A 25,325-nucleotide genomic window follows, 5' to 3' on the forward strand; every position below is an offset into this window, starting at 1 on the left:
GCTACATTTTGAAGTGTTGCATTTTGATTCAAGTGGGTCACCAACGTGGTAAGTGTAACAACCCTTTCAGAGCCTGGATTTTCCCCAAGGCTAATATCCATATCATGTTGAAATCAATTGATGAAGGGGCAAACGTTTAGGTGTCTACATTGTCCTACTACAATGTGTTAACATTCTACATTGTGAAGTTTATTTATTGATATCATGAAACAACTCCATGTATTTTCTGATATTTGATCAGAGATCTTTTATCAGATTATCTCTGGGCAGAGCTAAGAGGTTTCTCTCCTCTATGTGTTCTCTTGTGTACAGTCAGATTCCCAGAATGAACAAAACTCTTCCCACATTGATCACAGCTATAAGATTTCTCTCCTGTGTGTATTCTCTGGTGTACAGTCACATTCCCAGAATGAACAAAACTCTTCCCACATTGATCACAGCTATAAGATTTCTCTCCTGTGTGTATTCTCTGGTGTAGAGTCAGATTGCTAGATGCAGCAAAACTCTTCCCACACTGATCACATGTATAAGGCTTCTCCCCTGTGTGTATTCTCTGGTGTAATGTCAGTTTGCTAGATCTTATAAAACTCTTCCCACATTGATCACAGCAATAGGGTTTCTCTCCTGTGTACAGTCAGACTCCCAGAATGAACAAAACTCTTCCCACATTGATCACAGCTAAAAGATTTCTCTCCTGTGTGTAGTCTCTGGTGTAATGTCAGTTTGCTAGATCTTATAAAACTCTTCCCACATTGATCACAGCAATAGGATTTCTCTCCTGTGTGTATTCTCTGGTGTTGAGTCAGATTGCTAGATGCAGAAAAACTCTTCCCACATTGATCACAGCTATAAGGCTTCTCTCCTGTGTGTATTCTCTGGTGTCTTGTCAGATTGCCAGATTCTGTAAAACTCTTCCCACATTGATCACAGCTATAAGGTTTCTCTCCTGTGTGTATTCTCTGGTGTAGAGTCAGATTGCTAGATACAGCAAAACTCTTCCCACATTGATCACAGCTATAAGGCTTCTCTCCTGTGTGTATTCTCTGGTGTACAGTCAGCTGCCCAAATTGACCAAAACTCTTCCCACATTGATCACAGCTATAGGGTTTCTCTCCTGTGTGTATTCTCTGGTGTTGAGTCAGATTGCTAGATGCAGAAAAACTCTTCCCACATTGATCACAGCTATAAGGCTTCTCTCCTGTGTGTATTCTCTGGTGTCTTGTCAGACTGCCAGATTCTGTAAAACTCTTCCCACATTGATCACAGCTATAAGGTTTCTCTCCTGTGTGTATTCTCTGGTGTAGAGTCAGATTGCTAGATGCAGCAAAACTCTTCCCACATTGATCACAGCTATAAGGCTTCTCTCCTGTGTGTATTCTCTGGTGTTGAGTCAGATTGCTAGATGCAGAAAAACTCTTCCCACATTGATCACAGCTATAGGGCTTCTCTCCTGTGTGTATTCTCTGGTGTCTTGTCAGACTGCTAGATTCTGCAAAACTCTTCCCACATTGATCACAGCTAAAAGGTTTCTCTCCTGTGTGTGTTCTCTGGTGTAATGTCAGCTGTGCAGATTGAGCAAAACTCTTCCCACATTGATCACAGCTATAAGGCTTCTCTCCTGTGTGTGTTCGCTGGTGTACAGTCAGCTGCCCAAATCGACCAAAACTCTTCCCACATTGATCACAGCTATAAGATTTCTCTCCTGTGTGTATTCTCTGGTGTAGAGTCAGATTGCTAGATGCAGCAAAAACTCTTCCCACATTGATCACAGCTAAAAGGTTTCTCTCCTGTGTGTATTCTCTGGTGTAATGTCAGTTTGCTAGATCTTGTAAAACTCTTCCCACATTGATCACAGCAATAGGGTTTCTCTCCTGTGTGTATTCTCTGGTGTAGTGTCAGATTGCTAGATGCAGCAAAACTCTTCCCACATTGATCACAGATAAAGGGTTTCTCTCCTGTGTGTATTCTCTGGTGTAGAGTCAGATTGCTAGATGAAGCAAAACGTTTCCCACATTGATCACAGCTAAAAGGTTTCTCTCCTGTGTGTGTTCTCTGGTGTAATGTCAGCTGGTGAGATTGAACAAATGTCTTCCCACATTCACCACAGCTATAAGGTTTCTCTCCTGTGTGTGTTCTCTGGTGTACAGTCAGCTGCCCAAATTGACCAAAACTCTTCCCACATTGATCACAGCTATAGGATTTCTCTCCTGTGTGTATTCTCTGGTGTAGAGTCAGATTGCTAGATGCAGTAAAACTCTTCACACAATGATCACAGCTATAAGGCTTCTCTCCTGTGTGTATTCTCTGGTGTCTTGTCAGATTGCCAGATCCTGTAAAACTCTTCCCACATTGATCACAGCTATAAGGTTTCTCTCCTGTGTGTCTTCTCTGGTGTACAGTCAGATTGCTAGATGCAGCAAAACTCTTCCCACATTGATCACAGCTATAAGATTTCTCTCCTGTGTGTATTCTCTGGTGTAATGTCAGTTCACAAGATCTTGTAAAACTCTTCCCACATTGATCACAGCAATAGGGTTTCTCTCCTGTGTGTATTCTCTGGTGTAATGTCAGCTGGTGAGATTGAACAAATGTCTTCCCACACTGATCACAGGTATAAGGCTTCTCTCCTGTGTGTATTCTCATGTGTACAGTCAGCTTCCCAGATTGAACAAAACTCTTCCCACAATGATCACACCTATAAGGTTTCTCTCCTGTATGTATTCTCTCATGTTTTTTAAGGTCTGTTGACTGGGTGCATCTCTTCCCACATTGAGCACAGCTATAAGGTTTCTCCCCCGTGTGTATTCTCTCGTGTGATTTTAAATGTCCTGGAGAAACAAACCTCTTCCCACAGTCAGAGCAGCAGTGAGTTCTCTTCCCTGTGGATCTCTGCGGGTGTTTCTTGAGGTGTTCTAATGTGGAGAGACTCTTCTCTGCCTTGTCAGCATCATGAGGTTGTTGAGGCTCCCCAGAGGACCCACGGTAGGTCCGTCTCACTCCTGTGTGAACAACAAAGTCAGACAGATGATTAAAGGCCCACAACAGCGGTAATCCACTGTAAAAGGTGATGCCAACAGCGTAGCCATGATGTTGTACAACAACTGACATCTGTAATGAATGTAAAAATTTGACATTTGCCTTAAAATGAGCAAGAATAGTCATATTTTGTCTTGTTTTCACATTACTAGTAACATCGATGATTGTAGGCTAGAAATAAGATATTCATGTTGTTGAAACTCTAAGCAGTGTGCCAGACAACTTTTGGTCTCCAATATAGGCCCCTTTCTGTATTTGCTAAAATTGCAGCACGAGGGCAATTTGATTGCAGAAACTCCTCCCTGCTAATGAGGAAAGCGATAGTTATGGATGTACTATATCTGCCTGGAGCAAAAATGGTGAGCAAAGATTTTAGTTTTTCACAATGTATTCTGAATGTGAATGGGGGAAATTCAGGGGAGTAACATCCATTTCCAGGTTGCTTATGAGTACATTTCACACTACCTTGGATTATAATTGTAAGGATATTTGAATCTCCTGTTTAATATGTTTCCTAAAGCATTAAGAATTATGTGTAATTATTGAAGAACCGCGTTAATGACAGTATCCATTTGGGTGTTGTCAATAAAGTTAAGATTTTAGTTATTTACTTAACCAGGTAGGCCAGTTGAGAACAAGTTCTCATTTACAACTGTGACCTGGCCAAGATAAAGCAAAGCAGTGCGACACAAACACAGAGTTACACGTGGGATAAACAAATGTACAGTCAATAACACAACAGAAAAATCTATATACAGTGTGTGCAAATGGAGTAAGGAGGTAAGGCAATAAATAGGCCATAGTAGCAAAGTAATTACAATGTAGCAAATTAACACTGGAGTGATGGATGTGCAGATGATGATGTGCAAGTAGAGATACTGGGATGCAAAAGAGCAAAAGAAGTATATAAAAACATGGGGATGAGGTAGGCAGTTGGATGGGCTATTTACAGATGGGCTGTGTACAGCTGCAGCGATCGGTAAGCTGCTCAGATAGCTGATGCTTGAAGTTAGTGAGGGAGATATAAGTCTCCAAAGTCAGCAATTTTTGCAATTCGTTCCAGTGATTGGCAGCAGAGAACTGGAAGGAAAGTCAGCCAAAATAGGTGTTGGCTTTGGGGATGACCAGTGAGATATACCTCCTGGAGTGCATGCTATGGATTGGTGTTGCTATGGTGACCAGTGAGCTGAGTTAAGGCGACCTTAGCAAAGACTTGTAGATGACCTGGAGCCAGTGGGTTTGGCGACGAATATGTAGCGAGGGCCAGCCGACGAGAGCATACAGGTCGCAGTGGTGGGTGCTATATGGGGCTTTGGTGACAAAACGGTTGGCACTGTGATAGACTGCATCCAGTTTGCTGATTGGAGTGTTGGAGGCTATTTTGAAACTGACATCACCGAAGTCAAGGATGGGTAGGATAGTCAGTTTTACAAGGGTATGTTTGGCAGCGTGAGTGAAGGAGGGTTTGTTGTGAAATAGGAAGCCGATTCTAGATTTAATTTTGGATTGGAGATGCTTAATATGAGTCTGGAAGGAGAGTTTACAGTCTAACCAGACACCTAGGTATTTGTAGTTGTCCACATATTCTAGGTCAGAACCGTCCAGAGTAGTGATGCTAGTCGGGCGGGTTGGTACGGGCAGCGATCGGTTGAAGAGCATGCATTTTGTTTTACTAGCATTTAATAGCAGTTGGAGGCCACCGAAAGAGTGCTGTATTGCATTGAAGCTCGTTTGGAGGTTTGTTAAAACCTCTTAGGGATAGGGGGCAGTATTTTCACGTTCGGATGAAAAACGTACCCAAATTAAACTGCCTCCTACTCAGACTCAGAAGGTAGGATATGCATACTATTAGTAGATTTGGATAGAAAACACTCTGAAGTTTCTAAAACTGTTTGAATGATGTCTGTGAGTATAACAGAACTCATACTGTATCTACATACTGTATCTACTAAAACCTGAGAAAAATTCAAACAGGAGGTGGGAAATCTGAGAATTGTAGTTTTTCTTTTAAATTCCTATCAAAACTACAGTGTCTAAGGGGTCATGTTGCACTTCCTAAGGCTTCCATTGGCTGTCAACAGTCTTTAGAAACTGGTTTACATTTACATTTACATTTTAGTCATTTAGCAGACGCTCTTATCCAGAGCGACTTACAGTAGTGAATACATACATTTTTTTTGTACTGGCCCCCCGTGGGAATCGAACCCACAACCCTGGCGTTGCACACACCATGCTGGCATTGCAAACACCATGCTCTACCAACTGAGCCACATGGGGGTTTCATCCTTCTCCTGTTACTAGGCAGAAAACAGGAGCTCAGTCAATGAGTGGCCTGTCTGAGGACATGGGACTTGGTGAGGCGCGCCTTTCGTTCTTTTCCTTCTGGAATGAATACGCTATTGTCCGGTTGGAAAATTATCGCATTTTTTACATTAAAAAATACCCCAAAGATTGATTGTAAACATCGTTTGACATGTTTCTACAAACTGTAATGGAACTTTTGAGCTTTTCGTCTATTTATTTGCGCCCCCGTCTCGTGCCTTTGGAATAGTGTTCTGGACGCGCCAAAAAAACGGAGGTATTTGGACATAAATTATGGACTTTATCGAACAAATGAACATTTCTTGTGGAAGTGGGAATCCTTCGAGTGCATTCTGCCGAAGATCAGCAAAGGTAAGGAAAGATTTATAACACTATTTTGAAGTTTTGCAGACGCCATGACTTGGCGGGTAACTGTATAGCTTGCTTTGATGGCTGAGCTCTGTACTCAGAATATTGAACAATGTGCTTTCCCCGTAAAGTTGTTTTGAAATCTGACACAGCGGTTGCATTAAAAGTAGTATATCTATAATTCTTTAAATAATTGTTATGTAATTTGTCAACGTTTATGACGAGTATTTCTGTAATATGTGTGCACATTGTGTGTGAACATTTTCTGAACATCACGGGCCAATGTAAAATGCTGTTTTTGGATATAAATATGAACTTGATCGAACAAAACATACATGTATTTTGTAACATGATGTCCTATGAGTGTCATCTGATGAAGATCGTCAAAGGTTAGTGCTTAATTTTAGCTGTATTTCGGGTTTTTGTGACGCATCTCCTTGCTAGGAAAATGGCTGTGTGGCTTTTCTTGTTTTGGTGGTGTCCTATCATAATGTAATGTATTGCTTTCGCTGTAAAGCCTTTTTGAAATCGAACACTGTGGTTGCATTAACGAGAAGTGTATCTTTAAAATGGTGTAAAATAGTTGTATGTTTTAAAAAATTGAAATTATTAGAATTTTGTTGTTTTAAAATTTCACACCATGCTATTTTGTCAAACAATCCCGTTAACGGGATCCTATCTCGAAGCAAGAGGTTAACACAGTCTCCAAAGAAGGGCCAGATGTATACAGAATGGTGTCGTCTGCGGAGAGGTGAATCAAGGAATCACACGCAGCAAGAGCGACATCGCTGATATATGCAGAGAAAAGAGTCGGCCCGAGATTTGAATCCTGTGGTACCCCCATAGAGACTGCCAGAGGTTCGGACAACAGGCCAGGTCAATGAAGACGGCTGCACAGTACTGTCTTTTAACGATCGCGGTTATGATATCGTTTAGTACCTTGAGCGTGGATGAGGTGCAACAATGATCAGTTCGGAAACCGGATTGCACAGCGGAGAAGGTACGGTGGGATTCGAAATAATCAGTGATCTGTTTATTAACTTGGCTTCGAAGACTTTAGAAAGGCAGGACAGGATGGATATAGGTCTGTAACAGTTTGGGTCTAGAGTGTCACCCCCTTTGAAGAGGGGGTTGACCACGGAAGCTTTCTGATTTTTAGGAATCTCGAACTATACGAAAGAAAGGTTGAACAGTCTAGTAATAGGGGTTGCAACAATGGCGGCAGATAATTTTAGAAAGAGGGTCCAGCTTGTCTAGCCCAGCTGATTTGTACGGGTCCAGGTTTTACAGCTCTTTCAGAACATCACCTATCTGGATTTTGATGAAGGAGAAGCTGGGGAGGCTTGGGCAAGTAGCTTCGGGGGGTGCGGAGCTGTTGGCCGGGGTTGGGGTAGCCAGGAGGAAAGCATCTCCAGCCGTAGAGAAAAGCTTATTGAAATTCTCCATTATTGTGGATTTATCGGTGGTGACAGTGTTTCCTAGCCTCAGTGCAGATTGGCAGCTGGGAGGAGGTGCTCTTAGTCTCCATGGACTTTACAGTGTCCCAAAACTTTTTGGAGTTAGAGCTACGGGATGCACATTTCTGTTTGAAAAAGCCTTTGCTTTCCTAACTGACTGTGTGTATTGGTTCCGGACTTCTCTGAAAAGTTGCATATCGCGGGGACTATTCGATGCTAGTGCAGTACGCCAGAGGATGTTTTTGTAATGGTCGAGGGCAGTCAGGTCTGGAGTGAACCAAGGGCTATATCTGTTCTTAGTTATACATTTTTTAAAGGGGCATGCTAATTTAAGAAAATCCTTATTTAGGAAATTACTTTTAAAGAACAACCAGGCATCCTATACTGACGGGATGAGGTCAATGTCCTTCCAGGATACCCGGGCAAGGTCGATTAGAAAGGCCTGCTCGCAGGAGTGTTTAACAGTGATGAGGGGTGGTCGTTTGACCACGAACACATAACAGATGCAGGCAATGAGGCAGTGATCGCTGAGATCCTGATTGAAAACAGCAGAGGTGTATTTGGAGGGCAAGTTGGTCAGGATAATATCTATGAGGGTGCCCATCTAGCTTGGATTGTAGGATGGCCGGGGTGTTAAGCATATCCCAGTTTAGGTCACCTAACAGAACGAACTCTGAAGATAGATGGGGGGCAATCGATTCACATATGGTGTCCAGGGCACAGCTGGGAGCTGAGGTGGGTCTATAACAGCTGGCAACAGTGAGAGACTTGTTTCTGGAGTGATTCATTTTTAAAATTAGAAGCTCGAACTGTTTGGGCATAGACCTGGAAAGTATGACAGAACTTTGCAAGCCATCTCTGCAGTAGATTGCAACTCCTCCCCCTTTGGCAGTTCTATCTTGACGGAAAATGTTGTAGTTGGGGATGGAAATTTCAGAATTTTGGTGGCCTTCCAAAGCCAGGATTCAGACACGGCAAGGACATCAAGGTTGGCGGAGTGTGCTAAAGCAGTGAGTCAAACAAACTTAGGGAGGAGGCTTCTGATGTTAACATGCATGAAACCAAGGCTTTTACGGTTACAGAAGTCAACAAATGAGAGCGCCTGGGGACACACAGGGCCTGGGTTAACCTCTACATCACCCGAGGAACAGAGGAGTAGGATGAGGGTACGGCTAAAGGCTATCAGAACTGCTCGTCTAGTGCGTTGTGAACAGAAAATAAAAGGAGCAGAATTCTGGGTAGTATAGATTCAAGGCCTAATGTACAGACAGGGGTATGGTAGGGTGCGGGTACAGTGGAGGTAAACCTAGGCGTTGAGTGACGATAAGAGAGGTTGCATCTCTGGAGGCACCAGTTATGCTAGGTGAGGTCACCGCATGTGTGGGAGGTGGGACAAAAGAGTTCTCTGAGGCATGTTGAGTGGGACTAGGGGCTCCGCAGTAAAATAAAACAATGATAACTACCCTAAACAACAGTATACAAGGCATATTGACATTAGAGAGACATAAAGCGAGGCAAAAAGCAATCACAGGTGTTGATTGGGAGAGCTAGCTAAGACAACAACGGGTAAGACAACAGTTAATCAGCTAAGACAACAACAACAGGTAAAATGGTGATGAATGGGCAGAGGGTCAGTTAACTACACACAGGGCCTGAGTTCGAGGCTGGGGCCAACAGATAAACAAAACAGAGTACCGTGATTAATGAACAGTCCAGCAGGCATCAGCTATGTAGCCAAGTGATCATAGGGTCCAGTGAACAGGAATATATGAACCAGGGAAGCCGTTAGGTAGCCGTTACTACGCTAGCCGGGAGATGCGCCTGGCTCGAGGCTAACTGGTGCTAGCTTCGGGACAAGGGCATCACCGAAGGCACATCAGACGGAATTGCGTCGACAGACCAGTCGTGATGGATCGGCGGGGCTCCATGTTTACAAAGGGTCCAGGCCAATTGGCAAAAGAGGTATTGTAGCTGGAGTAATTTTGTTTGCTAGCCGGGAGATACACCCGGCTCGAGGCTAACTGGTGCTAGCTTCGGGACAAGGGCGTTAGCCACTATAGCCACTCCGGTGCAAAGGTCCAGAGCTTACGGCAGGAATCCGGTGATGTAGTGGCTTCTAGTCGTCTTAGTGAAGAGTCCGGGAGGCGTCAGCTGTGTAGCTGAGTGATCCTAGGGTCCACTGAGCAGGCCGGGAGATGGGCCGGGCTCAAGGCTAGCTTTGAGGCTAGGTCACTCGGTAGCAGCTAGCTAGCTGCGATTATCCGGTGTAATGGTCCAGAGCTTACGGCAGGAATACGGTGATGTAGTGGAGAAAAACAGTTCGATATGCTCAGGGTTGATATCGCGCTGTGCAGACTGGCAGGTATTATCCAGGCTAAAAGCAGCTGGTGTCTGAGCTAAAAAGGTAAAGACATCTAGCAGTGGTTAACAATGACTAAATAGCTTCCAGCTAATTAGCTGGTTAGCTGCTGATGGAGGTTCTAGCTATAAGGCCTAAAAAATAGCAGATCCGTATCATAATGGGTGAGGCGGGTTGCCGGAAGGTATATTTAATTTAAAAACGGAAAAAAAGATTTAAATATATTGCAATATATTTTAAAAAAGACGAAAAAAACATAACATTTACAACACGCCATCTAGGATTACAAGATGAATCTCAGTTAAAAACCATTGGATTTAGCAAACTCTGAAATTATTCAGTATTTCTGTGCCCACGAAAACTGTTTTCCCAGCATAACATAAGGAGCCACTAAATGATACATAATTCGAGTGCATTTCAGAATTTTTAAAAAACTGTCCGACAGCAAGATCCAGTATTTAAGTTGAAGTTCATCATATGACAAGCGTAACGTTATGACTATAACTACTGTTCCCTTTCAGTCGGTCAACTTCGGTACAACATACTATAGACAATCAATTCCCATGCCGACCCAAACGGACACTAAATGAAACGGACCCTGGCAGACCACCCAGACCCGACCTCGCAATTTATTAATTGTCTTTGCTTGAAACACTCCTGTCAATGTTGAGTAAGGACGCACACCTAATTACGCATATAGAAGTAGGACTAGTCTTCCTTGCCTGTGTGCAAATGTAGGCCTATAAATGTGCCCATTTGGGGATGTCTGATAGTATTTCTGATTGTCTTAATGCACCACCACTAATGAGTTGTGGAGCTTCTCAAAGTAATTTTTCCTTCACCTCAAACAGCAAGTAAACAAAGTCTAATCAAAATCAATTGCGTACGACAATAGTTCCTCAAAGTATTTTCGTAAAATATTTCCACTCGGCATGAAAGGGAAAAATGTTATGCTCTGATCCAGTGGAAATGTCATAAAATACCTGATTACTTCTTTTCCTTTGCACAAATAGCCGACAGCTGTGTCTGTCCTGAACTCACTGGCGCCGGGAAACTGAGGGCCGAGAATATTTTATACAATGTTGCAAGCTTGCTATCACAAGTTTCGGAGGACCCAGTTGATAGTTGATACAATGTTTCAAGTTTATTTTTACATAGTTGGCAATGGCAATAAAAGTTACTTTTAGATTTGTATAATTTTCATTTAGATTAAGATAGAATGTAGATTAATCACAGACAATGATTTTGAGATACTATTATGAATTAAATTAAACTGTTCCAGTAAAATATGCATATGAAAATCATAACTGGCACGCAGATCGGTAGAAATGGTAAGATACATTGTCACTCTAAATGGAAAAGTTTTACGACCTCTGGTGTAGTCAATTACTGAAAAATCTTCAGGAGCAAAACGGCAGAATTTACGAAGTCCAGCAGCAGCGGGGGGAGGAGGAGGGAAGAGTTTTTCTTGGTTAAATTGGTGACTGGCTCCCTCGAGTAACTTGTGTATCTGTAATTATTTAATCAAACAGCATGCTTACAGCATCAGACAAGTTACGTACATATAGTTGATTTTATTAAAACACATGGAGCGATTGGTAGAAAGAACAGATGACTCTTGGTTGACCAAGAGATATTTTAGTTGGGGACAACACTAGAACATGATTTTGGGGCTCCCGAGTGGCACAGCGGTCTAAGACACTGCATCTCAGTGCTTGAGGCGTCACTACAGGCTGTATCACAACCGGCCGTGATTGGGAGTCCCATAGGGTGGTGCACAATTGGCCCAGCGTTGTCCGGGGTAGGCCATCATTGGAAATAAGAATTTGTTCTTAACTGACTTGCCCAGTTAACTTGTTGGGGATAGGGGCAGTATTTTCACGGCCGGATAAAAACGTACCCGATTTAAACTGGTTACTACTCTTACCCACAAACAAGAATATGCAGATAATTAGTAGATTTGGATAGAAAACACAGAAGTTTCTAAAACTGTTTGAATGGTGTCTGTGAGTATAACAGAACTCATATGGCAGTCAAAACCCTGAGACAAACCCTAACAGGAAGTGGAAATCTGATTTGTGGAATCACTTTCAACCCTTTGCCTATGAAACACACCGTGAGTTAGGATTCATTTAGCACTTCCTAAGGCTTCCACTAGATGTCAACAGTCTTTACAAAGTGGTTTGAGTCTTCTCCGGTAAAAATTGACCGAACGAGAGGCCTGGAAATTTTGTCATAGAGGGAGGGCCATTACTACTATGATGCGCGTGCCCGTGGGTACTCTCTCGCTCCGAAACGTTTAGTAAGACAATGCAATCGTCCGCCTTGAATATTTTTGAAGTTCTGATTGAAAAAGGCCCTAAAGATTTATGTTATACAACGTTTGACATGTTTGAACGAACGTAAATACATTTTTTTTTGCACATTCGTGAGGACAAGTCCCGCGCGCTTCGTAAATTATGAGTAGCCTTCGGAACGCGCTAACAAGAAGGAGCTATTGGGACATAAATTATCAACTTTTTCGAACAAAACTACATTTGTTGTGGACCTGGGATTTCTGGAAGTGCCTTCTGATGAAGATAATCAAAGGTAAGTGAATATTTACAATAGTATATTTGATTTTAGATGAGTCCAAGATAGCGCTAACCTGTATCGCCTAGCCTATTTTTCTGAGCATAGCACCTCGTTTATTGCAAAGTGTGATTTCCCAGTAAAGTTATTTTTAAATCTGGCAATGCGGTTGCATTCACGAGATGTTAATCTATAATTCTTTGAATGACAATATTATATTTGATTCACCGGAAGCATTTGAGGGAAAATATTTTCTGAACGTCACGCGCCGATGTAAAATGCTGTTTTTATATATAAATATGAACTTTATCGAACAAAATATGCATATATTGTGTAACATGATGTCCTAGGAGTGTCATCTGATGAAGATTGTCAAAGGTTAGCGCTGCATTTAGCTGTGTTTTGGGGTATTTGTGATGCATGCTAGTTGCTTTGAAAATGGCAGTGTGATTATTTTTGGCAGGGTACTCTCCTAACATAATCTGTTTTGCTTTTGCTGTAAAGCCTTTTTGAAATCGGACAACGTGGTTCGATTCAGGAGAGTTGTATCTATAAAATGGTGTAAAATAGTCATATATTTGAGAAATTGAAGTGATAGCATTTATGAGGTATTTGTATTTCGCGCGACACGATTCCACTGGCTGTTGACTAGGGTGGGACGCAAATGTCCCACGTTGCCCAGACAGGTTAAATAAAGGTAACATATAAATAAGTGTTTTTTGACAAACCGTTTTTCACAAATCCGTCAAGGCACCAACTTTGAGAAGGGTTTAAAACAAAGGTTTCAAACCAATTCATGAATGTAATTGAATCTAGGAATGTTTCGCCTTTTATGTAATGGCATGAAAAAATTGGCTGAATATTATACAATGACTTATCAACAGCTGTAATAATTTGACCCCCACAGGAAATCTACACTGGTAATTCTAGAATATACTATATAGTCTAGAAACCTGGTTAAACTATCATTATGACATCATGGATGAATTCTAGAATATACTATAAAGCCTAGAAACCGGGTTAAACTATCATTATGACATCATGGATGAATTCTAGAATATACTATTTAGCCTAGAAACCTGGTTAAACTATCATTATGACATCATGGACAGCCAGTCTTTGTATTCATAGTGTAGTGAATTCAGGGGATAGCCTGAAGGTTGCTACAATAGCTTTCTCTTTCAATTTGAGAGTGATTACATTTCTCCTTCCCCCATCCCTCAGCTGTTTACCAAACCAAGTCTCTAGGCAGCCATTTTGTTGCTGTTTAAAAAAACTCACACAGCAATCACTCAACCAATCTGCGGTTCAAACACTGTTTTGGTAATAAGATGATGGGTTTGGAGAAATGTAACTACTTTCAAATGCAGACAGACCTATGGATGCAATGACTGACCATCCATGATATCAACATTACAGTTTTAACCATGTTGAGGCTGTACAGTGTTGATTTACATTGTTTCTAGATGTTGGAGTAAAAAAAAGCTTATTTGGGGATCTGATGGGGTAAACTAAGCTCATGAGGCATGTGTTATATTCTTCAAGAATCAATGGCTATATATAAATAATTTAAAAGTCCAAATATGGATGTAGAGATTGTATATTTCCCCTTTAACACCAAACATCAGTTCAACAACTGCAGAGTTTGTGCCTCTGTTAAGACAGTACTTACTAGTGTTAATCGGGGAACGGTTTCTCAAAACCATCTTATGGCTAAGTTCACCGTTAGAACCATTGGATGCCTTAAGTTGCGTTTGGAAAACCGGGCCCAGAAATCCAGTTTCTTCCTCCTCCTTTATCGACATAACAGTCATCTCCTCCTCATCTTTCACTCCATAAACTGCATCCTCCTCCTCTTTCACTCTGAACGAGTCTTTTTCTTCTTTCACAGTAACGGCCTCACCCTCTACTTCTTGTTTTACTGTGACATCCTCCTCCTCTTTCACTCTGAACGCGTCTTTTTCTTCTTTCACAGTAACGGCCTCACCCTCTACATATTGTTTCACTGTGATGTCCTCATCTTCTTTAGTAGGAGAGTAGCTCAGTGACCGCATGGTCGGAGAAGTTAGCTAGGCTAATGCTAACTTAACCAGCCTGCTAGTGTGGTGGAAAATTGTCTTAAGAATAACACTTCTTACAAGAACTTGTAAATTTAATACAGACTTTAATACAGAGCAGTAAAGCCGAGCCGGTCCGCGGAACAACGACTCCCTTCCTTAGGCCCCGGCTCTGCTTTTATGCACATACAATACATAGGTCCACCCTTTATGTAAATGAAGTAAAACCATGCGTTCTGCCACCATTTTCTTTCAACCCAATGGATAACGCCCTCATCTGCTTTTAGCTCTAACATTTTGGTGGCTAGATTCTCCTCATATGGATATGAAAATAAGGCATGCTTTGCATGCTTACGCTTGGCATATATTTAGTCATGGCCATACATTCAGCTTGCCTGGCCGTTGCGTGGTTCCTACTTGGGGATGTATGGCCACCTGTTAACCCCACTCAGGGTCAGCTGCCAGTCTCCTCTTTCGCTAGCTAATGTATTTATATTTCTTTCCCTCAGCAGTCTCCCACATAAATCCCTCCTCTGGGACTAATTAGTCCCACATCAAACCTGATTAAACTAGAGACAATAAGGATGGAAGCAAAATAATAGATACATAGAATAGTAAGTGTGTTGAACGAAATGTGAACAGATAAAACATAATCATATACTGGACCAAACATCTCCAATCCAATAACATGGGTAGGAGTAAAAGATCCAGTCAGGCTTAAAATAGTAAATGAGGATACACATAACAAATTAGTATACTATGAAGAAGCATGAGCATGTAGTACATAGCCTTGCCTGAGGTTATCTCAGTTATGTAGAGTATAGAATATAACAAGAATTTAAAAGAATAATAAACATAATAGACCTAATTAAAGTTAATATTCTTACTATGAATCTGAACAAGGCCTGAGTGAGCAAAAATAAAAGTTACAGACAACATTCCAAATTGAGACACTCTAACACGATTCTTCCTCGCGGACCCCTTTCTAACAGAAATTAAGCATACATCACTCATTACTGCTAGAAGATTAAGGGCATGGTCCGTAGACACTTGTAACCGGAATACCTTCTGTTACCTAGCGTGTAATAAATGATCCTCATTTTAGGAAGGCAAAACTGGCTTAAATTTAAAAGAAAATGCATACATTTATATATGTATGAAAACCATAAAACAAACATAAAATACGACATACACTTAAGGTTTGTTCAAAGTCATACCAGAATTTACGTCATAGGGGCACATTCCTTATTTCCACATATAGGGCAATCCTCTCTTTGACACATTGCACAGAATAAGGGTTCAGGATGATGGTAATGTCCATCATTGTCCTCTTGGGAGCACCACTTGCAACGCCTGGGTTGCAGACATTTTTTGTGTACATGGACAAGCACTATCTCATCCGAATCGGGGTCTTTGGCATACACAGGAAACCCACCAGGACGCCAATCATGGCACTCATAACCTCCCCCAAGAATTACCCCATGACGACAGTTAGGATTACCAAAAGGGCAATCAAGGGGTCCTCCAACAGCATTGCAAGGTTTTCCATACTTGTCCGTATAATGTCCAGGGTTACCAGGGACAGGATTGATTATGAGAGGTGGATCCAGTATATGTTCCTTAAACTTCTTTCTTGACCCCCTCTTATGTCTAGGGTCTGCTCCATGTACTGCCATCTGTTTTTAACAGTGGTTTTGACCACAAGTGATTTAACCAAAGGCACCACACAGCAAAATACAATGCCCAATGCTACTAGACCTCCACCCATCATAATGGCCAGCCTAGTAAACATAGCACCCCATTTTCCCAAAGCCAGGTCCAACCAATCCCAGGCATGAGAATCAAACCCCGCATTCGCCTTTACTTCTGCTCTTAACCCTTTAAGTTTATTCATAGCTAGGGAAAATGTTCCATTAGGTGCAGTGTTGTTGGGAATAAAAGTACAACAAGCATCTCCATACATTACACAAACTCCCCCCTTTTCTGCCAATAGCCAGTTGAGAGCTTCCCTATTCTGCCATGTCATCTGGCTTGTGGCCTTTACCTGTTCTCCTAAGGCTGTCAAGGCAGAGTCAGTATAATTAATACATCTTTGTTGGTTATAGTATATATAATTAATCCACTCTAAATTCTTATTGGGTGTTACCCACAAAAATATAGATTCAAATCCAGATTTAATCTCATCTCTGGCCTTAAACTCGTTGGGCACACCTCTGGGTTGTCCAATTGAATCAAGGTACACTCTAGGATCTGATTCATACTCCCTCCTAGTTCTAGTTTTAACATGCTCCTCCTGTGGTGTTTTGATGATGGTAACCTGTTGGACTGCTCTGACTAAAGCACATAATCCAGTCCATTCTTCAGGAAGAACATTCAGAAGTTTGTTTTTTCCCACACATCCAAAAGCTATCAGCAATACCTCTATCTTGGGTTTTTTAACATAGTAAGAGACGGTGCAACCTGAGTGATGTGGCCACACGAACCCCTCCTATTGGTAATTAATCCTTTCTCATCAAATTTGCGAATCCCCGCAATCTCTAACACCCAGATAGTGTCACATTTAACAGTTGTGTTTCCTACGTTAATCCCACCAATACCATAGTTATAGAAACATTCATATTTTCCCTTAACCACAGTACTTTTTTCTATCTGAGGTCTAGTTAAATCAGTTTTAATGTTGTATGCAGCACATTCCTTATTAGCCAGTACAGTCTCATTTAACATAGTTTTACCCCTAGTACTACCCAAGGCCATTCTGCATTCAATGTCACAAAGGAATATGGTACTTTCCCGGTTTACAATTTGCATTTTTCCAATTAGCACAACTGTCAAATGATGCATGTTCAGGTACTATTAACACTTCAGACAAGGGTGATTTGCTGCACAAGATACAATCGTCCATTCTATGTCTGTCCGCCGTATACCTAGCCCATTTATACCAATCATTCTTTACCGCTTCTTCCAATGTTTTGTCCTTGAGCGGTTCTGGTTCTAACATACTTGCTGTTTCATCCGCGTCGTCCTCTTGTGGTGGACTGTTGGGTTTTGTCAACAAGTTCCAAATGTCAGTAAAGAACCCTCCTGTTTCTGATGCTTTTGGTTTCGTTGTAGGTATAGTGGATTTTTCACCCAGAGTAGTAGTTGGTACTCTGGTGGTGACCACTGTGGTGTGTACAGCAGCTGCCACAGTCGTCGTGGTTCTAGTCGTTGTAAGCACCTCTAGATTGGGTGCCGGTGTGAATTCGATTTTCATGGTGGTTGAACTGCTCCCTTCAGTCAGTCCTGTACGTGCCAGTTCAACTATAAATTCTTCTCCTTCAACGGGTTCAATGTTATTTATGCTGAGCACCCATTCATTTTCTTCTTTGGTTATTGTTAAGTCACATCCTTTCGGATCCCAAATCACTTCTCCCTTCGTCTGATGATGAGTCCATCCACAGTACGCGACATCAGGTAGGGGTTTTTACCCTGTATATCGTGACCGATCTTTGTTCTCCTGTTTCCGTTATGATCTGAGGTGGGACTGGAATGCTAACCTTGTTTGTCCTACCCGGTTGTTCGGCAGGTTCCTCTCTTTTTTTCCTATTCAATTGTTCATCAAGGGGACCGGTGAGTGTCGAGAAGTCAATTGTGGGAAAAGTCCCTTGCCCTTCGAACGTCTCCCTCTTTTCTCCATTGGGAAGTTTCTCCTCCTGCTGTTTGAGTAGTTTCTCCTTCGGCAGCTCCTGTTGGGCTCGTCTCTCCTTCAGTAGCTTCTGTTGGGATATTTCCTTCTTCAGTGGCTCCTGTAGGGGTATTTCCTTCTTTAGCTTGTGGATCTCCCTCCTCTGACCCACCTGGCTCCCCATCTGGGTAGTCATTAATTCCAGGGAAGAATTGTTCCCATTCTCTGGGGTGTACTTCTGGGTCCCATTGTATTGGGCCTTCGCCATAGATATCTGCCACAGCAGGCATATCACCAGGAGTGTCAGGCATATCGTTCCCCCCCTCCCCTTGGAGTCTCTGGTCCCACAGGTTTGAATATTGTTGGTTGGCAGGTTTCTTCTCCCGCCCTGTTTCTTCGTTTACTTCTTCTGAGAGCAGTTGGTGGTGTATCAGTTGTTTCTTGGCTTCCACTTGGCCTGTTAGCTTCCTGGCTTCCTTTTGGAGCCACAATTTCTTCCGCTGCTTCTTCTCCTGTCGCGCCCCCGTTTGGTGTATCAGCATCCTCTTTTCTATCCGGTTGTTTCTTCCTTTCTGTTGGGACTCTGGTGCAGTGGTTGAGATGATACCACGTCTTGCTTCCTTTCACCTGGACGGCTGTTGATGTTGCTTCGGCCACCTCGTAGGGTCCTTCTCTCCTTGGTTGATCCCACTTTCTCCGGAACACCGAATGTAGACCAGGTCCCCTGGTATTACCTGGCGTGGCCCCTCTGGTCTCTACTCCGGTTCCTTCTTTTTCTCCTGTGAATATATAACTTCATGTATCTTGGTTAGGTGCTTTACATATGATTTTAGTTCTGTTTCTAGTATGTCTAAAGAGGGACCTTTGTACAGTCCCCCTAGTGATGGCACAGGCATGGGTCGACCCGTAAGCATTTCATGCGGTGACAAGTGCGTGTTTCTGTTAGTTTCCATGCGACTGCTCATTAGTGCAAGCAGCAAAGCATCTACCCAGTTAACCTCTTACATCTAGACGTTCCGCTAGCGGAACACCTGCTCCAATATCCAATGATAAGCGTGGCGCGAATTACAAATTCCTCAAAAAATACAAAAAACTTCAATTTTTCAAACATATGACTATTTCACAGCATTTTAAAGACAAGACTCTCCTTTATCTAACCACACTGTCCGATTTCAAAAAAGGCTTTACAGCGAAAGCAAAACATTAGATTATGTCAGCAGAGTACCAAGCCAGAAATAATCAGACACCCATTTTTCAAGCTAGCATATAATGTCACAAAAAACAAAACCACAGCTAAATGCAGCACTAACCTTTGATGATCTTCATCAGATGACACACCTAGGACATTATGTTATACAATACATGCATGTTTTGTTCAATCAAGTTCATATTTATATCAAAAAACAGCTTTTTACATTAGCATGTGATGTTCAGAACTAGCATACCGAACCCCGCAAACTTCCGGGGAATTTGCTAACAATTTACTAAATTACTCACGATAAACGTTCACAAAAAGCATAACAATTATTTTAAGAATTATAGATACAGAACTCTATGCACTCGATATGTCCGATTTTAAAATAGCTTTTTGGTGAAAGCACATTTTGCAATATTCTAAGTACATAGCCCAGCCATCACGGGCTAGCTATTTAGACACCCGGCAAGTTTAGCCTTCACCAAAATCAGATTTACTATTATAAAAGTTTGATTACCTTTTGTTGTCTTCGTCAGAATGCACTCCCAGGACTGCTACTTCAATAACAAATGTTGGTTTGGTCCAAAATAATCCATCGTTATATCCGAATAGCGGCGTTTTGTTCGTGCGTCCCAGACACTATCCGAAATGGTAAATCAGGGTCGCGCGCATGGCGCAATTCGTGACAAAAAAATTCTAAATATTCCATTACCGTACTTCGAAGCATGTCAACCGCTGTTTAAAATCAATTTTTATGCAATTTATCTCGTAAAAAAAGCGATAATATTCCGACCGGGAATCTCCTTTTCGGCAAACAGAGGAAAAATCACAAAGACGGGGGCGGCCAGGGCACGTGCCTAAGCCCACAGTCCCTTGATCGGCCACTTGAGAAAGGCGATAATGTGTTTCAGCCTGGGGCTGGGATGACGACATTCAGGTTTTTCCCGGGCTCTGAGCGCCCATGGAAGTGTCACGTTAGAGCAAAGATCCTTTGTAAAAGATAGAGATGGCAAAGAAGTTCAAGAAATGGTCAGACAGGCCACTTCCTGTAAAGGAATTTTAGGTTTTGACCTGCCATTTGAGTTCTGTTATACTCATAGACATCATTCAAACAGTTTTAGAAACTTTGGAGTGTTTTCTATCCAAAGCCAATAATTATATGCATATTCTAGTTACTGGGCAGGAGTAGTAACCAGATTAAATCGGGTACGTTTTTTTATCCAGCCGTGAAAATACTGCCCCCTAGCCATAACAGGTTAAGCCCTGTGGATAGGCAAATCTTTAATGCAAGGCTGCCAATCCCTGATAACAGGGTGGGTAGCCTTGGGCTACTGGATCTAATTTAGTACTGTAGCACGCAATAGGCTGTTTCTTCCTACCACTACATGTTTCCTGCATGAGAATAGCAGCCGCATAGTTGTCACACCTATTTGCTATGTATAACAAAAAAATGGTTTAGTGTAGTCGGGGGCCGCTAGGGCCGGTGCTGTCTGCATCTCTTTTTTAACCTGTTAGGGCTAGGGGGCAGTATTTGCACGGCTGGATAAAAAAATGTACCCGATTTAATCTGGTTACTAATCCTACCCAGTAACTAGAATATGCATATACTTATTATATATGGATAGAAAACACTCTAAAGTTTCTAAAACTGTTTGAATGGTGTCTGTGAGTATAACAGAACTCATTTGGCAGGCAAAACCCTGAGACATTTTCTGACAGGAAGTGGATACCTGATGTGTTGTATTACCTTTAAACCTATCCCATTGAAAAACACAGGGGCTGAGGAATATTTTGGCACTTCCTATTGCTTCCACTAGATGTCACCAGCCTTTACAAAGTGTTTTGAGTCTTCTGGAGGGAGATCTGACCGAACAAGAGCCATGGAACGATGATGGCCCATTAGACACCTGGCGCGCGAGTTCATGTTGGGTACCCTCGTTCCAATACGTTATAAAAGAGTATGCATTCGTCCACCTTGAATATTATTCATGTTCTGGTTAAAAAGGCCCTAATGATTTATGCTATACAACGTTTGACATGTTTGAACGAACGTAAATATATTTTTTCCCCTCGTTCATGACGAGAAGTCCGGCTGGCTTAGATCATGTGCTAACAAGACGGAGATTTTTGGACATAAATTATGAGCTTTTTTGAACAAAACTACATTCGTTATGGACCTGTGATACCTGGAAGTGACATCTGATGAAGAGAATCAAAGGTAATGGATTATTTACATAGTATTTTCGATTTTAGATCTCCCCAACATGACGTCTAGTCTGTATCGCAACGCGTATTTTTCTGGGCGCAGTGCTCAGATTATTGCAAAGTGTGATTTCCCAGTAAGGTTATTTTTAAATCTGGCAAGTTGATTGCGTTCAAGAGATGTAAATCTATAATTCTTTAAATGACAATATAATATTTTACCAATGTTTTCTAATTTTAATTATTTAATTTGTGGTGTTGACTTGACTGCCGGTTATTGGAGGGAAACGATTTCCTCAACATCAATGCCATAGTAAAACGCTGTTTTTTGGATATAAATATGAACTTGATAGAACTAAAAATGCATGCATTGTCTAACATAATGTCCTAGGAGTGTCATCTGATGGAGATTGTAAAAGGTTAGTGCATCATTTTAGCTGGTTTTATGGTTTTGGTGACCCTGTCTTTGAATTGACAAAACATTACACACAACTCTTGTAAATGTACTGTCCTAACATACTCTAAATTTATGCTTTCGCCGTAAAACCTTTTTGAAATCGTAAAACGTGGTTAGATTAAGGAGATGTTTATCTTTCAAAGGGTGTAAAATAGTTGTATGTTTGAAAAATTTGAATTTTGACATTTATTTGGATTCAAATTTGCCGCTCTTGAAATGCACCTGCTGTTGATGGAGTGCACCACGGGGGGGACGCTAGCGTCCCACCTAGCCCATAGAGGTTAAGTGTTTCAAACGCAACTACAGCATCCGCGTTCCACTCCAGCGGTGCTCTTAGATTAAGCTGTCCTGCTTCCTTCATTATTTCTCTCAGAGGAGCTGTCTTGACTACATACTCCTTTGTCCAGTCAGGTTAAGTCCTGTCATTCCTAAAAAGGTCATCATTTGCGCTACCGTTTGTGGTAATGGTGCTTTGCTAATTCCCTCTAGCTGTCCTGGAGCTATGGCTTTGGTTCCATGGGCTATTGTTCTGCCTAAGTACTCAACCTGGGGTTGACAGTACTGTAATTTTGTTTTAGAGACCTTGTGTCCTCTGTCTGCTAACCGCTGCAGTACTTTTAGTGAGTCTGAGTGGCACTGTTCTACTGTGGAGGCACAGATTAACAGGTCATCTACATATTGGATCAGAGTGCCGTCAAGCATTAATTCTTCTAGATCTGCTCTCAATATTTGATTGAACAAGTGCGGGCTATTTTTTAAATCCTTGGGGGAGACGAGAGTAAGACAGACTTTTCCTCTGTACCTAAATGCAAACAAGTACCTACATTCCTCCGCCAGGGGGACACTAAAAAATGCTCCACATAGATCAATCACGGTGAAGTATTTGGCATCTGGGGGAACGTTAGTCAACAGCGTGTGAGGATTGGGAACTTCCGCTGGACAATCTTGTGCTATATCATTAATAGCCCTTAAGTCATGTACCAATCTCCATTTTTTACCATCGGCTTTAAGCACAGGTACAAAGGTGTATTGCAAACACTTGGCATCTCAATCAATACTCCTGTCTTGATCAATCCTTCAATTGTTGAATTTATTCCTTCTTCAGCTTCAGGCTTCATAGGATACTGGGCTTTCCAGGGGAGTTTGGCGTCTGGTTTTACTTTTATGTTGATCGGACTTGCTGATTTGACAAGCCCCACGTCGGTGTCATGTTGTGACCATACTTCTGATGGTATGGTTTTTTCCCATTTCTTCTCTAAGCTCACTAAGTAGCCCTATCCCTTCACCTAACACTACTTGTTGGCCTGCACTGACCTCTATCTCCCTAGGATCGCCAATCATCATTGTAGTGGTTACTATCTTGATAAATGCTTTATCTTCGGAATGGAAGATCAATGGATTGTCTGTTTTGTCCCATATTGTCTTTTTAGCTTTCCTCATCATGGGTCCTAGATCTTTTGATGTGAAACCTTGATTCACCAGCAATGTGATGTGAGGGATAGAGTCAGAAACATTGAACCATTTTTTGTACAAATTCAGATCCATCTTCGTCCATCACATCCATGGCTGCTCCCTGTTCTCCAATGATTATATATTGGGACATAATTGGTGCTTTCCTACCATTTGCCCCCATAACCCAGAGCTGTTCTAATAATGGGTCCTGATGAGGGTCAAATTGCATTGTGCAGTGATATTCAGATTTTGCTCTAACGGCTTTAGGTATTTGGGCCTGAATAAATTTACCCCATCTCCTCGCTGTTCTGTCTACATCTGTCTCAATTCCTCCTAACCAATATACGTTGGCCATGACTCCTGTGCTTACCACTGGTGATTGTAGTCCTATTTTTCTATTATCACCCCGTCGGGGGAACATTTAATTTGTATACCCATTTTGCATAGGGCATCTCTTCCTAAAAGATAAACCGGTGTTTGATCTGATACCAGTATTGGGATTGTGGCTGACTTACCATTGGCAGTAAGATGAACTGGAGCGGTCATTGGAATTAGCTGCGTATTTCCCGAGAATCCTATTGTTTTGGCATATTTACCAGACATGGGGAGATGAGAGGCATAATTTGAACTCACACATGTGTAAGTGGCTCCAGTATCTATCATCATGGGTATGTCTTTATTCTCTATTTGAACCTGCAACACAGGTTCTTGGTCAGCTCTTGTGGTTAGAATTGGGAACTGACCCTCCCCTTTAGGATTCTCTGGGCACCCCTAGTACGTCTGATTGGGTCCTGACCATGGGTTCACAGGGCCCGGGGTGGGTTTTTGGCTGCCCTGCCATCCCCCAGTAGGGCCCCAGCCATTCTGGTTTCCACCAGCAGGTGGCCGCCAGCCACCGGAGCTGTTGTTTGTTGGTGGACGCCTATTGTAGGTGTTATCCCCAGTCCGATCCTGCCACGGGTTTGCGGGACATTCACGTCTGGTGTGTCCTGGTTGGTAGCAACCCCAACACACACCAGGCGGCCCCCGCGGGGTCCTGGGCCCTCTCCCTTGATCCACCTGTATGTTTTTCTGTTGTCTATTCCCACCATTCCAATTCGGGGCTGTGCATACACATTTGCTACTGGCAATGGGGCAGGCACTTGGGTCCGGCCGGGGGTTAACGGTTGTGGCCCTCCTGGGGAAACAGCAGCCATTGTTCCTATCTCGGGCACAGGAGTGGTTACCGAGGCCTGGATTTTCTTCTTTCCCTTGGTCAGTTCTTCCAGCTGCAACTGGGCCAACCTTCTCTGGATTTCCTTTCCTTGTTCAGCTTGTTTCTGCTCTTCCTTTCTATGTTTCTCCACAGCGTGAATTACATAGTCACAGAAATTCTTTGTAAGGTTTTGAAGTAAGTCCCACTACGTCCTCCAGTTGGTTCCTTACTGGCTGGGGCATGGCTTCCACCACTGAGGTCTGGAACATTGTTGTCATCAGTTCATTTTCCTCCGGGTCCTGCTCTGTTTCCATTCTCCATCTTTTCAATTGTCCATGCAGGTATGCAGCCGGGTTTTCTGTAGCTCCAATGGCCTCTCCCCTTAGTGCCTTGGGGTCCACTTTTGTTGGGTATGCTGCCCTTAGGGCCCTCCAGACGGCAGGCCTATACCTGTCAAACATCAGTCCATCCCTTGACACTTCCCACTCTGTGCCGTTGATTCCTCCCTCCTGCATGATTTCTCCCATTCTCTGCACGCTCGTTACCCATGCCAACAATGCCCTTATGTCGCCTACCGCCAGCAATTTCCACATTGTAAATTCTTCAAAGGTCCTGATCCACTTTCCAGCTCCCTAATGGAGGTCCGGCAACCGGGCAACCAACCCTTCCAGGTCCTGCGTAGCCCATGGTATGTAGTGTCCTTGATTTCCTTTAATCAGGATTGGACATTGTTTATTCGGAACTAGACTAGTGTCCTGCTTTCTTCTTTGCCCCTTCTCTGAGTACTCTGCGATCTGTTTCTGTGGGCTCATATCTCAGGCTCTCCTGTAGGTTGCGAGCTATCGCCTCATCTTGTCTTTCTTGCTCTTGTACATATTCTTCCTGTGCTCGTTCATACTCCTCTTGTATCTGTTGTGTTAATAGTTTACTTCTTCTTTCTAGTTGATTTATACCAAGTCTACCACTTTCTTCCTCTTCTTCAGATTCTTCACCAAGACTGTCCCCTATTT

General features: G+C 42.4%; 1 pseudogene; it reads right to left on the bottom strand.

The window, feature by feature from the left end:
- Positions 1 to 25,325, bottom strand: part of LOC123723920 (zinc finger protein 721-like) — a 149,551-nt pseudogene continuing 124,226 nt past the window's right edge.

The sequence above is a fragment of the Salmo salar genome, chromosome ssa02 (genome assembly GCF_905237065.1).
Source record: "Salmo salar chromosome ssa02, Ssal_v3.1, whole genome shotgun sequence".
Taxonomy (NCBI): Eukaryota; Metazoa; Chordata; class Actinopteri; order Salmoniformes; family Salmonidae; genus Salmo; species Salmo salar.